At 43.8% G+C, this 10,815-nt stretch overlaps 1 protein-coding gene across 2 annotated transcripts in view; it reads left to right on the top strand.

Moving 5' to 3' along the window:
• The first annotated feature begins 267 nt into the window (after positions 1-267).
• LOC110531249 (cyclic AMP-dependent transcription factor ATF-7) overlaps positions 268-10,815 on the top strand; it is a 51,023-nt gene continuing 40,475 nt past the window's right edge. Inside the window, exon 1 of one of the 2 annotated variants that reach the window (XM_036988803.1) lies at positions 268-672. The gene's annotated coding sequence lies outside the window, so the exon portion shown is untranslated. The remainder of the gene's footprint in view (positions 673-10,815) is intronic. The other variant, XM_036988804.1, reaches the window with a different exon arrangement.

Genomic DNA, 10,815 nt, shown 5'->3' with positions numbered 1-10,815 from the left:
GGTACTGTATATAAAATAAATTGTGGCCCTTGGGAAAAATGTTTATACCATTTGTATGTATCACCTACTACATCTCAAAATAATGAAGGTAGGCGTACGTAAAAATAATAATAATATGCTTACTGTATTTCTAATGTAAACTGCAGCGCCTTTTTTAATGAGATAGTACAGAGTTTATAAACCCAGAGGCGCGATATCGCGAAACTTCTGGGAACGCCTGCGAAACAGACCAATCAGACCTGGTCGTGGTTTAGGGTTTGAGAAGTGAAAAATTATGCCTTAGTTGTTCATTTTCTCGAACTCTAAAGGCACAACATAGATTCAAGCGACTGTCTTAAGTAGTTGAACATGGCATTACTCCAACCTCGTAAAAGTGACAAACTGCACGTTTTATTTTCGTCAAAAACAACTTTATAATGAAGGAGTACCTTTGAGTTGACGGGTTACCAATGCGCAGTTTGGCGAGAGAGATTTTGCGCATGAGCTTAGCTAGCCAACGCCACCGTGCGTTATCGGGGAATTCTATTGGAGAAGCAGTTTCTGCCCATCTTTATAATGTACTGTCTTTGTTATGAGTTTATGAAGACTCTGACGTAAGTAGAACCTCGCGATGATTCAGGGAGGAGGGGAGTGTCAAATTCCAAAAGAGAAGAGAGGGAGAGGAGCGCAAAGGTGAGTTTTGTAAACAGTATATTATTGTCAAAATGTACAATCCACATGTAATTCCGTTGAAAATGTGACATAAGTATTGAAAGTCGTTTAGAGTTGGTGTGTTCGTTTCTAATGTTGTCGGACATGAAATCAGAGTGGCCAATAAGTTGACAAAACTGTTGTGGTCTGTCTTCTCGCTCGCATTCGAGTGCCAGCCTACCTACTTCAGCTTGCTCTAAGCTAACAAGTTGGTTAGCAGTTAGCAAAATAAAATGTCAACTAATAATTTATCAGCACTGCACGGTTGTATGACATGCTCCTGTTGTCATGCATGAAGTTCGTTGTTGTTGAGGTTTTAGTACTGCACATTGCTTTTCCCTGACCGTGGTAGCGGCCTGTTCAAAGTTGGCACTGGGGAAACATGTAGTTTATGATATCTCCCATATTTTGAGTGGAATCGTTATGAACCAATCACATTCTTCTGTCAGAAGTGATTGACAGTTTACTGAGCGATAGGGTAACGAGTGGGTGCTGATTAACATGTCTGTACCCAATAATTGAAAAGAAAAGGCGGTCCCGTGCGGGAAAAGGTACGGCTTGTGTGCAAAAAGGGTACTCCGGTCTCAGCTACCATGCTAAAACGCTAATTTGGCTAGACAGCTAATTTAACCAGTGTCTGAAGGTTTAAACTTTTAGCAAAAGTAATCGGGATGCTGCTTCTTAAAAATACAAGTTCATACCTTTTTAACTAACTAGACGTTTTCTTAATCACAATCATAAGAAATCCATACACCATGTGCTTCTAGCTGAAATAATAACCTGCAGTATGTTACAGTACACCAATGCAACACAATAGCTACTTGATGATAATAAATATATATATATATATATATATATATATATATATATATATTTTTTTTTTTTCCCGAGGTGATTCAAATTCCTCAACATACATTCTACATTCTATTGCCAGTTGGGACTTTAACGTCAGCCATATATTTATAACACGATTCTTAAATGCAGTAAGTAACATTGATGGCTTGATCACAAGATTAAACTGTTGAAGGTAATATATTTCTTAAACGCTGTTGAATATGCCGTTAATACGTGGTGCTACGCTAGTAAATAACATTGACACCTATAAATATGGTTATAATGTGCAACTGTTACTTTGACATCTCATCCTCTTAAGACAATGAGAATATTTATATATTAATACTAATCGATTAATATTTACACATATTAATAATATCTATTTCTATGCCATCATCGACGCTATTTCACAGTTGACTGCTATCATTTGCTGTCATTACCTTGTGTGGTTTTGTGATGCCTACATTCACAAGTATTTGTTTGGTCATCTACTAAGTTAGTAAAGATATCAAATCTTATTTGTCACATGCGTCAAATACGACAGGTGTAGTAGACCTTACAGTGAAAAGTGTTAAAGAATTTACTAAAAATAAACAGAAGAAAAAAAGCTGTCAATAAAAGCAGGTATCTGTAGTGTTGTAATGTGAGCTGGTGAATGTCCTTGTATGCATCTCCAAGCCTATAGCTTTCATCGCCAAGATTATGTTTGGCTGGGGGGAAAATCTCATCTTTACATGGGAATTTAGGTCATTAGGTTCTGATTTAAGATCAATTCTGCCCGAACAGGCAGCCACAAAGCACATCCCACCAAATATGTGATCTCTGGTTAAAGATTGAGCTTGGACGTTTGTTTGAATAACTCATGCCCATCCCTAATTGTGTTAGTAGTTTAATTCCTAAACGCTATGTAAAATTGTATACGTTATATACTTTTCTGTATTGGATTTATACTTGAATATTGATCTATGGAAGTGTGAAGGGGAATAAGAGACAACACTACATGACAGGTGGGTTTCATGCTCTAGGGTTTGTACACCGCTTTTAATGCTTTGTTTCACCATTGCTCCGATTCACCATTGTTTTCAATTGCTCCATTTGGATTCCACACTACGATTTAATGTTCTTTCAATCCAGTCTACTCTATACCAGATACAGGGTATTAAATCAACCTTAAAGTTCATAGGCCAAATGCAGCCTACCAGTTGTTCATAACACTGATATCAAATGTCTCGGTTATTGGCCTAGTATGTATTGTTTAAACGTTGTAGTTATAGCATCAAAACAACTTGGGCCCGCCAACACATTGCCATCCTTGTAAAAGCCGATGATCCATCTTATAAATAGACATCAAGTGTTTCCAATTTAATTGCAGAAAAACAGCACTGGGTCCCTGTATTGTCTATCTGCTCTGCCATGGATTTAGCTTAAAGACCTGGGCAGTTATGCAGACGCGCATATAGGGTTTCATTTGATCCATTTTCCATTGACCAATACTCAGTTTCACTTGGGTTACAGACATGCATATTGGCAAGTCATTGAAGCTTGTAAGTTTACCCCTCACAGGGTTGCACCTCAGGCAGCACCTCGCCTGTCCTGTGAGCTAAAGATGGCCTAAAGATGGCGCTGTAGTGGATAGCTGCCTGACCAATTCTGCTATTTTGTGTGTTTTTTTTTTTTTACGTTGATCTTCACTTTTTTTTTTTTTTACATAATGTTTCCGCCATAATTTCCTATGACCGAAAACCGCTTCTGGACGTCAGAACAGAGATCACTAACCTTGATTTGGATGAAGATTTCTACTTCATACTACAAAAAAAAAAAAAAAAGTCTGAGCACCTAGACCGCCTTTGCCCTACGTACAATCCGTAGAGAACAAACTGGTGATTTTAATGCAGGAAAACTGAAATCTGTTTTAACTCATTTTTACGAGCATGTCACCTGTGAAACTAGAGGCAACACAACTCTAGATCACCTTTAGGCCTACTCCACACACAGAAACACATACAAGGCTCTCCCTCACCCTCCCTTTGGCAAATCTGACCATAACTCTATCCTCCTGATTCCTGCTTACAAGCAAAAACTCAAACAGTATGTACCCATGACACATTCAATACGGAAGTGGTCAAATGAAGCGGATGCTAATTTACAGGTTTGCTTCGCTAGCACAGACTGGAAATGTTCCGGGAATCATCCGATAGCTTTGAGGACTTAATCACATCAGTTACCGGCTTCATTAATAAGTGCATTGACGACACCGTCCACACAGGGACCGTACGTACATATCCCAACCAAAAATCATGGATTACAGGCAACATCCACACTGAAATAAAGGCTTCCTCTTTCAAGGAGCAGGACACTAATGCAGACGTTTATAAGAAATCATTTTACGACCCCCCCGACGAGCCATCAAACAGGCATAGTGTCAATACAGGACTAAGATCGAATCCCTCTACGCCGGCTCTGACTCTTGTCGGATCTGGCAAGGCTTGCAAACTATCACAGATTACAAAGAAAAACTCAGCCGCGAGTTGTCCAGTGCTGCAAGCCTTCAAGACGAGCTAAATGCTTTCTATGCTCGCTTCGAGGCAAGCAACACTGAACCATGCATGAGAGCGTCAGCAGTTTTGCACGACTGTGTGATCTCGCTCTCCGTAGCCGATGTGAGTAGGACCTTTAAACAGGTTAATATTCACAATCCTGCGGGGCCAGATGGATTACCTGGAGGTGTACTCAGTGCATGCGTTGACCAGCTGGCGGGTGTCTTCACTTACATGTTAAACCTCTCCCTGACCCAGTCTGTAATGCACTATATGACCAGAAGTATGTGGACACATACTCGTCGAACATCTCATTCGAAAAACATGTGCTTTAATATTAATTTGGTCCCCACTTTGCTGCTATAACAGTTTCCACTCTTCTGGGAAGGCTTTCCACTAGATAGGGGAACATTGCTGAGGGGTACTTGCTTCCATTCAGCCACAAGAGCATTAGTGAGGTCTGGCACTGATGTTGGGCGATTAGGCCTGGCTCGCAGTCAGCTTTCCAATTCATCCCAAAGGTGTTCGATGGGGTTGAGGTCCGGGCTCTGTGCAGGCCAGTCAAGTTCTTCCACACCGATCTCGGAAAACCATTTCTGTATGGACCTCGCTTTGTGCAAGAGGGCATTGCCATGCTGAAACAGGAAAGGGCCTTCCCCAAACTTGCCACAAAGTTGGAAGCACAGTTTGCACTATGCATTGGGGTAAGTAGCGTTCTCCCGGCATCCGCCAAACCCAGATTTGTCTGTCGGAATGCCAGATGGTGAAGTGTGATTCATCACTTCAGAGCATGCGTTTCCACTGCTCCAGTCGAATGGCAGCGAGCTTTACACCACTCCAGCCAACGATTGGCATTTGCATGGTGATTTTAGGCTTGTGTGCGTCTGCTCGGCCATGGAAATCCATTTCATGAAGCTCCCGACGAACAGTTCTTGTGCTGACGTAGCTTCCAGAGGCAGTTTGGAACTCGGTAGTTATAGAACAGATCTACCTCTTCTTAGTGTTGCTTTCAATGAGAATGATCTCTATGTGATCTATAAATCACATTTCCATGTGGATATGGTCAGGTTGCCCAAAAAGTTACATATTGCAGCTGTAACCGGTTCCCATGCTTTTAAAATAATGGCTGTGTTCCGGAACAATATACATATTTTTCGTTCCCAGTTCTGATTATGTTCCTCTAAAGATTATTTTCCCATTTTCGTTTTTGTTCCCTGAACCGGTTCCAACCCCTGGTGCTTAGTCTCCTCCTGTGCTCCCTATTCACCAACGACTGCATGGATGCGCACAACTCCAAAACCATTACGTTTGCTGACAAAAACATACAAATAATAATACGTTTGCTGATGACACGACGGGGGTAGGCCTGATCCCCGAAGACGAAGGGACCACCTATAAAGAAGAGGCCAGTGATCTGGTGGTGTGGTTCCAGGACAACAATCTCTCCCTCAACGTCAGCTAGAAAGGAGCTGATCGTGCACTACAGGAAACGGAGGGCCAGGCACGCCACTATCCCATCGACGGGGCTGTAGTGGAGTGGGTCGAGAGCTTCAAGTTCCTCGGTGTCCACATCACTAAGGAATTAACATGGTCCACACACACACCAACACGGCTACGCCTCTTCCCCCTCAGGAGGCTGAAAAGATTTGGCATGGGCCTTCAGATCCTCAAAGTTCTACAACTGCACCATTGAGAGCATCTTGACTGGCTGCATCACCACTTGGTCGGGCAACTGATTGGCATCCGACCTCAAGGCGCTTCACAGGGTAGTGGGTACAGCCCAGTACATCACTGGGGCCGAGCTCCCTGCCATCCTCTGACACCACCTGGTATAGAGGCCTTGGAAGGCCTTCAAAATTGTCAGGCTCGAGCCACCCAAGTCAGAGTGCTCTCTCTGCTACCACACGGCAAGTGGTACCGATGCACCAAGTGAGGTATCAACAGCACCCTGAACAGCTTCTACCCTTAAGCCATAAGACTACTAAATAGATCACTAAATAGCTACCAGGACTATCTGCATTGACCCTTTTTGCAATAACTCTTGACTCTTCACATGAAATACAGAAATATCACACCCCTGAGTCAGTACTTTGTAGTATCACCTTTGAGTCGTCTTTGGTAGAGGTCGACCGATTTTAATCGGCATGGCTGACTTAATTAGGGCCGATTTTCAAGTTTTCTTAACAATCGGTAATTTGCCTTTTTGGACGCCGATTATGGCCGATTTACATTGCAATCCACAAGGAGATTGCGTGGCAGGCTGACCACCTGTTACGCAAGTGCAGCATCAAAAGGACCTTGTGGCTACAATGAGCCAAGGTAAGTTGCTGGCTACCATTGATTGTTTTTTTTATAAGATAAATTTAATCTTCACATAATCACTATTTAACTACACATGGTTGATGATATTACTAGGTTAACTAGCTTGTCCTGCGTTGCATATAATCAATGCGGTGCCTGTTAATTTATCATCGAATCACAGCCTACTTCAACTTTGCCAAATGGGTGATGATTTAACAAAAGCGCATTCGCGAAACAAGCACAATCGTTGCACAAATGTACCTAACCATAAACATCAATGCCTTTCTTAAAATCAATACACAAGTGTATATATATTTTTAAACCTGCATATGTAGTTAAAAGAAATTCAGGCAATATTAACTAGGGGAATTGTCACTTTTCTTGCTGAACGCAAGAGTGCAAGCAGAGTTAGGGTATATGCAGCAGTTTGGGCCGCCTGGCTCGTTGTGAACTGTGTGAAGACCATTTCTTCCTAACAAAGACCGTAATTAATTTGCCAGAATTTTACATAATTATGACATAACATTGAAAGTTGTGCAATGTAACAGCAATATTTAGACTTAGGGTTGCCACCCATTTGATAAAATACAGAACGGTTCCGTATTTCACTGAAAGAATACACGTTTTTTTTTTCAAAATGATAGTTTCTGGATTTGACCACATTTATTGTATTATAATTAAGTATATGATTTGATAGAGCAGTCTGACTGAGCGGTGGTAGGCAGCAGCAGGCTCGTAAGCATTCATTCAAACAGCACTTCACTGCGTTTGCCAGCAGCTCTTATCAATGCTTGATGCACAGCTCTGTTTATAACTTCAAGTTTATCAACTCCCGAGATTAGGCTGGCAATACTGAAGTGCCTATAAGAACATCCAATAGTCAAAGGTATATGAAATACAAATGGTATAGAAAGAAATAGTCGACACGTCATAATAACTACAACCCAAAACTTCTTAACTGGGAATATTGAACCACAAGCTTTCATATGTTCTCATGTTCAGAGCAAGAAACTTAAACGTTAGCTTTTTTACATGGCACATATTTCATGTTTACTTTTTTCTCCAACACTGTGTTTTTGCATTATTTAAACCAAATTGAACATGTTTCATTATTTATTTATTTATTATAGTTGATCATTTATTTATTTGAGACTAAATAGATTTTATTTATGTATTATATTAAGTTAAAATAAGTGTTCATTGTTCATTCAGTATTGTTGCAATTGTCATTATTACAAAAATATTTGAAAAAAATTGGCCCGATTTTTGAATCGTTATCTGCCTTTTTTGGTCCTCTAATAATCGGTATCGGCGTTGAAAAATCATAATCGGTCGACCTCTAGTCTTGGGTATGTCAGTATCAGCTTTGCACATCTGGATTTTGGGGATTTTCTCTCATTCTTCCTAACAGATTTTCTTAATCTCTGTTAAATTGGACCGGGAAAGAAGGTGAACCAACATTCTTAAAGCCTGTCCACAGATTGTCAATGGGATTCAAATCGGCTTTGGCAGGGCCATTCAAGGACTTTCACATTCTTGTCCCAGCGTTGATTTGGCTGTATGCTTGCGGTCATTGTCCTTTTGGAATGTAAAGCTTCGCCCTAGTCTAAGGTCGTTTGCACTCTGAAGCAGGTTTTCATCAAGGATTTGCCTCTATTTGGTTGCATTCATTGTTCCCTCTATCCTTACCAGTCTCCCAGTCCCTGCTGCTGAAAAGCATCCCCATAGCACGTTGCTGCCACCACCATGCTTCACGGTAGGGATGGTGTTAGATGGGTGACGAGGGTGACGAGCTGTGCCTGGTTTTCTCCAGACATAGCACGATGCTGCCACCACCATGCTTCACGGTAGGGATGGTGTTAGATGGGTGACATGGGTGACGAGCTGTGCCTGGTTTTCTCCAGACATAGCACGTTGCTGCCACCACCATGCTTCACGGTAGGGATGGTGTTAGATGGGTGACGAGGGTGACGAGCTGTGCCTGGTTTTCTCCAGACATAGCACGTTGCTGCCACCACCATGCTTCACGGTAGGGATGGTGTTAGATGGGTGACAAGGGTGACGAGCTGTGCCTGGTTTTCTCCAGACATAGCACGTTGCTGCCACCACCATGCGTCACGGTAGGGATGGTGTCAGATGGGTGACGAGCTGTGCCTGGTTTTCTCCAGACATAGCACGTTGCTGCCACCACCATGCTTCACGGTAGGGATGGTGTTAGATGGGTGACGAGGGTGATGAGCTGTGCCTGGTTTTCTCCAGACATAGCACATTGCTGCCACCACCATGCTTCACGGTAGGGATGGTGTTAGATGGGTGACAAGGGTGACGAGCTGTGCCTGGTTTTCTCCAGACATAGCACGTTGCTGCCACCACCATGCTTCACAGTAGGGATGGTGTCAGATGGGTGACGAGCTGTGCCTGGTTTTCTCCAGACATAGCACGTTGCTGCCACCACCATGCTTCACGGTAGGGATGGTGTTAGATGGGTGACGAGGGTGACGAGCTGTGCCTGGTTTTCTCCAGACATAGCATGTTGCTGCCACCACCATGCTTCACGGTAGGGATGGTGTTAGATGGGTGACGAGGGTGACGAGCTGTGCCTGGTTTTCTCCAGACATAGCACGTTGCTGCCACCACCATGCTTCACGGTAGGGATGGTGTTAGATGGGTGACGAGGGTGACGAGCTGTGCCTGGTTTTCTCCAGACATAGCACGTTGCTGCCACCACCATGCTTCACGGTAGGGATGGTGTCAGATGGGTGACGAGCTGTGCCTGGTTTTCTCCAGACATAGCACGTTGCTGCCACCACCATGCTTCACGGTAGGGATGGTGTCAGATGGGTGACGAGCTGTGCCTGGTTTTCTCCAGACATAGCACGTTGCTGCCACCACCATGCTTCACGGTAGGGATGGTGTTAGATGGGTGACGAGGGTGACAAGCTGTGCCTGGTTTTCTCCAGACATAGTGCTTTGCATTCAGGCCAAAGAGTCTCTGATATCTACGGGCAGTTCCTTGTATTTCATGGTACTGTTTCTGCTCTGACATGCACTGTTAACTGTGGGACCTAATATAGACCGGTATGTTTCATTCTTAATCATGTCCAAACAGTTGAATTGACCTCCGGTGGACTACAATCAATGTAGTGACATCTCAAGGATGATCAAAGGAAATTGGATGCACCTGAGCTCAATTTGGAGTGTCATAGCAAAGAGGTGTGAATACTTATGTACATGTAATTATTTCTGTATTTCATGTTCAATAAATTTGCCACAATTTCTAAAAACATATTTTCACTTTGTCGTTATGGGGTATTGTGTGTAGATGGGTGAGAAACATATTTAATCCAATTTAAATTCAGGCTATGACGTAGCAATGTGGAATAAGTCAACTGGTATGAATACTTTCTGAAGGTGCTGTTTTCTTACTCATTGTGTATTTATCCCTTAATACATTGTTTCTACATTTTTCTCACTGCATTGTTTTTGAAAGGCCTGTATGTCAGCATTTCACTGTTAGTCTAGACATGTTGTCGACGAAGCATGTGACATACATTTTGATTTGAGCTACCAAATACACTTGATCTCACAGTAGGTCAGTGAGTCAACATGACCACCACACACACAACACCACCCCCAATCTATCTCCATCTGACTCCCCTCTGCCGCTGTCTACTCCTAGCCTAGTAGATTCCTGAGTCCTCTGGCTCCCTGGCTGCAGGCAGAGAGATGCTATTAATACAGTTTGTTTAGCTAGTTTCCTAGCAGGCCGCATCAAACACCGTGGCCCTCGGGCTGATTATAGCCCTCGACCCGCTCGACCTGCTCGATCCCCTAGCTACACCTGCTGAGTCAGAGAAATCCAAGGTTCTGTCCCAAATGGCACCCTCTTCCCTTATGTAGTACACTACGTCTGACCAGAAACCCTATGGGTTCCTTACTGGCCATGGTCAAAAGCAGGGCACTACCTGGGGAATGGGGTGCCATTTGGGACGCACCCCAAGTTAACAGCGGCGGGGACATTGCTGGCAGGCTCAGAGAGAGTGACTGGAATAAGGCCCACTGGCCCGGCAGGCTCAGAGAGAGTGACTGGAATAAGGCCCACTTGTCCGGCAGGCTCAGAGAGAGTGACTGGAATAGGGCCCACTGGCCCGGCAGGCTCAGAGAGAGTGACTGGAATAAGGCCCACTTGTCCGGCAGGCTCAGAGAGAGTGACTAGAATACGGCCCACTGGCCCGGCAGGCTCAGAGAGAGTGACTAGAATAGGGCCCACTGGCCCGGCAGGCTCAGAGAGAGTGACTAGAATAGGGCCCACTGGCCCGGCAGGCTCAGAGAGAGTGACTGGAATATGGCCCACTGGCCCAGGAGGCTCAGAGAGAGTGACTGGAAAAGGGCCTACTGGCCCGGCTGGCTCAGAGAGAGTGACTGGAATAAGGCCTACTGGCCCGGCTGGCTC

The sequence above is a fragment of the Oncorhynchus mykiss genome, chromosome 9 (genome assembly GCF_013265735.2).
Source record: "Oncorhynchus mykiss isolate Arlee chromosome 9, USDA_OmykA_1.1, whole genome shotgun sequence".
Lineage (NCBI taxonomy): Eukaryota > Metazoa > Chordata > Actinopteri > Salmoniformes > Salmonidae > Oncorhynchus > Oncorhynchus mykiss.
The sequence above is the reverse complement of the archived record's forward strand: the minus strand, read 5'-3'. Positions and strand labels throughout refer to the sequence as shown.